The sequence below is a fragment of the Oryzias melastigma genome, linkage group LG11 (assembly GCF_002922805.2).
Source record: "Oryzias melastigma strain HK-1 linkage group LG11, ASM292280v2, whole genome shotgun sequence".
Classification (NCBI taxonomy): domain Eukaryota; kingdom Metazoa; phylum Chordata; class Actinopteri; order Beloniformes; family Adrianichthyidae; genus Oryzias; species Oryzias melastigma.
Genome location: NC_050522.1, coordinates 1,668,718 through 1,675,875, shown reverse-complemented (window position 1 = coordinate 1,675,875; position 7,158 = coordinate 1,668,718).

Below are 7,158 nucleotides of genomic sequence, written 5' to 3'. Positions count from 1 at the left end.
TGAGTGAGGAACCCATTATATACAGGAAGGGGAGGGGGGGGCAAAAGGACACAGGTGAAACCCGTCAGGGAGGAGTAGCAATCAGCCCAGGGAAAACACATGATAGAAATGTATTTTTAATAAACTTGGAGGTCTGCCATTCCTTTTGTTGTGTAACTTTAAAATAGAAAAATCCTTTAAAACTTTCCAACTTTCACAAACAGGTACTATTGGCATGGACTCTGACCTGCAACCATAATTTTTCACCTTATTGGTATTATATTTGGAATAATTCAGACATTTTATTTAAGGACAGAAGTATTTTTCTACAAAAATGGTTTGAAAACACTATTATTTTAGTAACGCAGCTGATAACTCCACATGGAAATGTAATGACATATAACTGGCTTCTTTCACATATAACCTGTCTGTCTCTCCTTGGTTATAGGATCTATCCCTGGTGGTCTCAAATTGCTTTGTTGTACTTCCTCACTTAATTTACCATGTTCTCCACCCAAACTAACAGATTTGTTTTGTGGAAAAATTTGTTTTTCTAAAGGTAAAAATAACAAAAATATTTCTTCACTATTTCTAAACAAGATTGCTCGGTTGCAACTAATGGAGATCCCTAATAAATAAATAAATAAATAAAATATCACTAAACCCCATGTTATTTCCTATTGGAACAAATTTGGTTATAAAATTCAGTGGGATAACGTTTGGACATTTCCCCATAAATATTTTGTTTCTAATAATATCAAAGAAATCTCCTTCAAAATTACTCAGAGATTTTACCCCGCTAGCACTTGTTTTTTTACAAAGTTTCAAAAAGATTTTGATTTGTACTGTTTTTTTTGTTTTTGTGCCATGTGTCGCCTGAAACTGTGCCTCATGATTTCTGTTATTGTACATTCATGTGTTCATTCTGGAAAGACTTCACACGCTTTATAGCAACATACCTAAGTTCAAATTATATGTTATTTTATGAACAAGTTGTTTTTGGTTATTTTGTGCAAGAAAAGGTTGATTCTGAAAAATATATTTTGCTTAATTTATTAATAATTATGGCTTGATATTATATACATAAATCTAAATATACTAATAAAAAAAAACGTGTTCTATGTTTTTCACCAAGAAATAATTTTGTATATCAAAACTATCGAATTGTTTACCAATACAAAAGCTGTTTGGACAGTCGAAGCCTGGTTTTGTTTGGCATCTTAATTTTTTTATTTTTCCTTATTTTTCTTTTCTCTGTCTTTTGTTACCCCCTGGCAAGGTCGAATTCATTATTTCTTAGTTTTCAGTATTGAGTCATTACTTGGAATGTCTTGTATGATTCTTTGTTTGTGCTACATTTTGACCCAAAAAAAGTTTTGGAAGATAGCCATAGAAACTGAAAACAGTGCAATTTGACCCGAGTCTGTTCAGGAAGTGTGGATTCCAACAACACCCTCTGCTGGACGAATTGAGGAACAGCAGCACTACAGTTGCTACAGTAAGTCATCGTTTTGGGGCATTTCTCACAACAGTAATTAAGTTTGCACCACTGCTAAGGCGTTTCTCAAAACAATTAGTGCAAATTGCAATACATGGTAGTTAATCTGCAGAAGCCAATCACTTTCTGAAAATGGAAAGTCAACTGCACAAAAGCAAGTGGGTAGCTCAAAATGGGGAGTTCATGCTTCAAAAGCAGTCATAAAATATCAACAACAGCCGATTTCTAAAATAAACACACTAAATCCCTGCCCTTAGATCAGGGGTGGGCAAACTACGACCCGGGGGCCATATGCAGCCCATTAAACGATTTAATCTGGCCCACCAAACTGAGGTAAATGTTATAAGCCTTGATAATGTTTTATTTTGGAGGTAATTCTGGTGTTTCCTCACAAATGTTACATGACAAATACATGGACCTTTGTATAGGTGCAGAAAGACATTCTGCATTCAAACTTGATGTCAGAAAATGTAACTTAGCTGAGTTTCCGTTTCAGGTCCACGTTTTCTGACTGAAGAGAAACTGTTGGAAGGATTCATAGAGGAAGACAAAACTGAGACTCTTTGACTTTTACTCCAAGTGTAAAAAGAAAAACAAATATGACAGAAAGAGTGCAAACTAACCATTGTTTTTCAGTCTCCTTCCTTAAAAAATCCGTTGTAAAACAATAAATATCTGAAAAGGTCAAGTTAAGGTTCTTCTGAGGATGAAACAGAAAACGTTGAAAGGAACCTATAAGGTTGTTAACCTATAAGGCTCTGAATGGTGTGGCCCCATCCTATATTAGAGATCTCATAGTTCCTTACCAACCAGTCAGAACACTTCGTTCACAAAATGCTGGACTGCTTGTAGTTCCTAGAATTTCTAAAAGTACAGTTGGAGGTAGAACCTTCAGCCATCAAGCCCCTGTTCTATGGAATAAGCTCCCAGCTCATGTCAGAGAGGCCAGCACAGTTTCTACCTTCAAAACTAGCCTTAAAACATTCCTCTTTGGACAGGCGTTCTGCCAGGCTAGTAATCAGAGGATAATTAACATAATGCTCCCATACTGTTTGAAGTTTGGGGAAATAATTATTATAATTACATATTTCTCCACTATATGCTTGATTTACTAATAATTTGTAGTTTCTATACATAATAACATAGAAGGCTGCTCGAAGTTAGAAGCTGGAGAAAGTATGGCGCACTGGGTCTCTGTCTTCTTTTTTCATCTACTTCTTCTCTCCTCTATTTTGTATGTTTTGACTTAGTTCTGTATGTCTTTGATGGTGCAGTATGATTCATATGTTGTTCCGTCTCTCCCACTCCCCTCCGGGGAGAGCGGGAGAGATTGCAGTTTCTGGAAGACTTATCGGTGCTCCTGATGAAGCCCCGCCCACCTGGATCAAGCCCAACTCATCTGGATCAAGCCTATCTTCTGCACTATTTAAAATGTATAGTTGTGGAGTGTAGAAGCTAATCTTTCTTTAACAGTTCTGGTATCTCCTGTCCGTCCTGGGATAGGATCTCTCCTTCATGTGGGAATCCCTAAGGTTTCTTCTTTTTTCCTGACTCAGGTTTTTAGGAGTTTTTCCTTCCCGGGAGGGAGGGTCTAAGGGCAGGGATAACCTTATTATTTAGTCTGATCCATTCATTCATTCAAGAGTAATCCTCTAAAAACCTGCACTATCTGGAGCAGCCCCTCCCATACCCACGAAAACGAGCGGTTGGAAACGTGCTGACGTAAGATCGATGCCAACAGCCCCCTCCAGGAAGAGTCTGCTCTCACAGCTCCGCCCCCAGACTAACACAACACTCAATTTCTCCACAGAACTAGCAATGATCAGCAAAAAACTTTAATTTTAGATGCAGAATACCGTATATCAAGAGTGTCAAACTCAATGTGGTTCATAGGTCACATTCAACCCGTTTGATCTCAAATGGGCCGGACCAATAACATCAGAATCAGAATCAGAAGCGACTTTATTGCCAAGTATGAGTAAACATATGAGGAATTTGTCTTGGTGATGATGGGGCCCAACGTGCACCAACACACCGAGGCAGCCATCCACGGCCCCAAGAGTAACTGTAACATAATAGCAAAATAACTTTTGGTCAACTTGTCATCTGTAGCGTTGTATTTCTTTTTTTCTCAGTTGGAAAAAATGCCTCAACCATCCTAGTAACCTAATCACCTATAATGACATTGTTTATAACAAATATTTCTTGATCTCTTGTTATGCCGGTCTCACATTTCCTTTGCTCCACCAAGTGGTGGAATTGCACATTGCTGTAATTTGTTTAAAGAACCATACCTTGCCCCAGGAATGGGGTAGACACCTGCTTTTTTTTTCAACATCCTTATACGTTTTTTACTTCCTGACTGGGCCGCATTAAACCATCTGGGCTGTATGTTTGACGCCCCTGCCGTATATCTTCCAGTTGTGTCCTGTCTTCAATAGATTCCAGCTTAAACAGGTGTTTGTTACTTTAGGCACGTCGCTCCTTTAAGACATCCCCCCACCCCCACCCCCGGTCTATCACTGAAGCTGCGTGTGTTTGTGTTGTGAAGCAGTGTAGCGATGGTCAGACCGACTAAAGGCAGATATATCATATGTGCGTCCATCTTTGAAGAAGTTTGGATTATTTTTATGGGAGAAATACAGAGACACGGATTTCTCTGGGATGACGTCCCGAAATGACTGCAGCGGCAGTGCAGTCGGGTATGAAAAGACTCATGAAATATAACTAATATTTCATAAATAATTTGTTTTTTATTGGTCCAAAGGTAATATATGATCATATGAGTTTGAGGGCACTGATGGCTGGATGTTCTCTTTCAAGATCTCTGTTATAGAGCAGAATTCATACTTCCAATAATCACAACAAGTTGTCCAGGTCGTGAGGCAGCAAAAGCATCCCCAGATCATCACACAGCCACCACCATGTTTCATTGTTGGCATAATGTTCTTTATATCTTCACACAGAGCCAGATAGGATTGTAATTTTCCCCCCTCTTGGTAAATAGATAGACCCTTTTGAAACCATTTTGTATTTCCTTGAGATGTCTCTGAGTGAAATGAAAATTGGTTTGATGATTTGACACATATGTGTGGGATTCATATGCAAAAAAGAAGAATAAATCAGGAAGGGGCAAATGCATTTTTACAGCACTTTAACTCTTGTGCCATCCTAGGCATGTTTACATTAAAAGTGGGGTCATCTGGACCCCATAAGAGAGCCCGGTGGGTATAGTGATGTGTCACTATATAGCACATCAATGATGTATATATATATCATGCTGGTTCACACCATCCACCCTCATGTTCTCCTTTACTACATCCATGACTCTCCTCTTGCTCCTCCTCTAGAGGACTTTCCTTCAGCTCCAACATCAACATCTTTCACCAACATAATCTTAGATTTATTTATTCCACTGAATCAGTTTGTGTTCATCACTCTATCACAAACACAGTAAATCGTATAGTACAGCTGTACACAGTTAATCATCACTACATAAAGATTAAAGATTTTTTCACTATAACTGTGAAGAATAATAACCAAGTTTGAACAAAGATGATCCATATTTTCACTCAAATGTTAACATGCAAACCAAAACTCTGTTTTCACTCACAGTTTTATTCATTATTGAGTTTTTAAAGGTTTTCTTAACAAATGAATTGGAGTTTATCAGAATGATTATTCTGCAGTTTTCACAGAAATACTGTTCATTATTACACTTTTTTATCACCTGTTTTTTGAAACATCTTTTTTTCACTTTCATATTTGCTGTATACACTGAGGGAAATACAGTAAATCTTTGTAATGCTGGCAGTTAACCACATTTAATTAATCTAAATTGTAGTGAAAAGAGGCAAAATTCCACGTAGATCCACTGCTTTATGGGTATATTTAATAAAAATAGTTTCTCACTTTTATACATTTTATCATTGGACGTCTGAAAGAGTCACAATCACGTTTATTTTGATAAAGTGCTCTTTGATACAGCAGTGTTCACTGAGACTCTGTGACAGGGTCTGTGGGCGGGGCCACGAGCTCCCTGCTCCGCTCCATTCTGATCATCCAATTACAGACAAAAAGATCCACGGAGGTCTTTGTTTTCCTCGTCTGAGCTGGAATCTGGATCAGAACTGGGTAGCTCCAATATTTCTCTCCATTTTTGTTGGACTGCTAATGTTAGTGGCGGGTGTGAGGGGCTGTAAGCTGGCAGGAGAGCGTGTAAACAGAGAGCTCTCAGTAACAGGAAGTAGAGTCAGGGTTGCTCCACCCCAACAGCCCCATCCACAATTCAGAGGCAAAATTTTGATGAACTCCTACCGCTCTGCAGAAACTCTTGTGCTAGTAAATGAGGTTTTCTTTTTTTTATTTTAGCAAAAAACATCTTATAATACTTAAAGGACCACTGACAGCAATGTGAAAATAGATCAAAAGATGATCAGAGTGGGTCTTTAAATGATGAAAAAGTTTGAGCTAAGATGAGAAACAACATCATACTTTAAGTTAAGAAGATGTGTTTTCATTGTTTCCATTTACTTGAAGCATATTACATTTATGACTAACTACTGACTTTGTCCGTTTGAAATCAGCTTTAATAAAGCACAATCTGTATTCATAATGTAAGGCATGTTTTTCTATGAAAGTTCAAGTGACACCAAACTTCAGGCAGAAACACTTCTAGAAATATGAGCAACAAATACTGTGTATCTAAAATACAGAAAAAATCTACAATAGTATCCTAAAATATTCCACTCCTAAAACCCCATCATCCGGATGAGTGTCCTTTGACAGATGTTTGGCAGTGTTTGCAAGACAGAAACATGCTGGGATTTCTGGGAGTCTTAATCTGTTCTATGTCTCTTTATTTAGTGATTACTGCAGGCCATAACCAACTTACACTGACAACTCTCAACAACAGCAAAAGAAACACTCCACAAATGCTGTTTTTAGTCTATTTTTTAATTTACTAGTGGATCTACACTCTTCAGATGCCTGTAAGTTCCTCCCTCCTTTTATTTCCCCTAAAATCCAGACACAACCAGGTTGATTGACAGAACCTAGGGCTGACAAGCGTCTCCGCCTGGTGTGCTCACTGAGCTCTGGACATTAGCGGATCTGAACAGCCACTCAGTCCAACTCCTTCTGCTTTTGTCATTTTTATACAATCTGCAACAAAACCAAACAGTTTTTCAGAAAAAAATGCTGACATTCTTTAATGGATGAATTACAAATGGATCAGTTCTTCTGGTGTTCAACATTTCCTCTGATAAACTGCTTTGGTTTGCTGTGGATGTCTGGAGCTCAGTGAACGCACCAGGAAAACTTGCTGGACAGCCCTGAGTTCTGTCAACACACTGTCCCTCCCAACTCCTCACAGGCTGGCCTTTGGTCAAGGACCCCTCCACGTCACCTTTTGACGTTTGGGGTGTCCCCAAGTTGTCATTTTTTGACATATTGGCTGTTCCCATTAAATCAAGGGTTCCCAACCTGTGGGCCGCGAAACCAGAACCAGTCCAGTACCGCGACGCATGGCACACCGGTATCCAGACCCAGTAGAGGTACCCTAACCCGACAACAGACCAGTACCAGATGCAGTGTTAGACACAAACCAGTACCGGGGTAAAGCTGGAGTGCCGGTACTGGGTTAGGGCAGGGGTCCCCAAACTATGTGCTTTGTCCCGGCC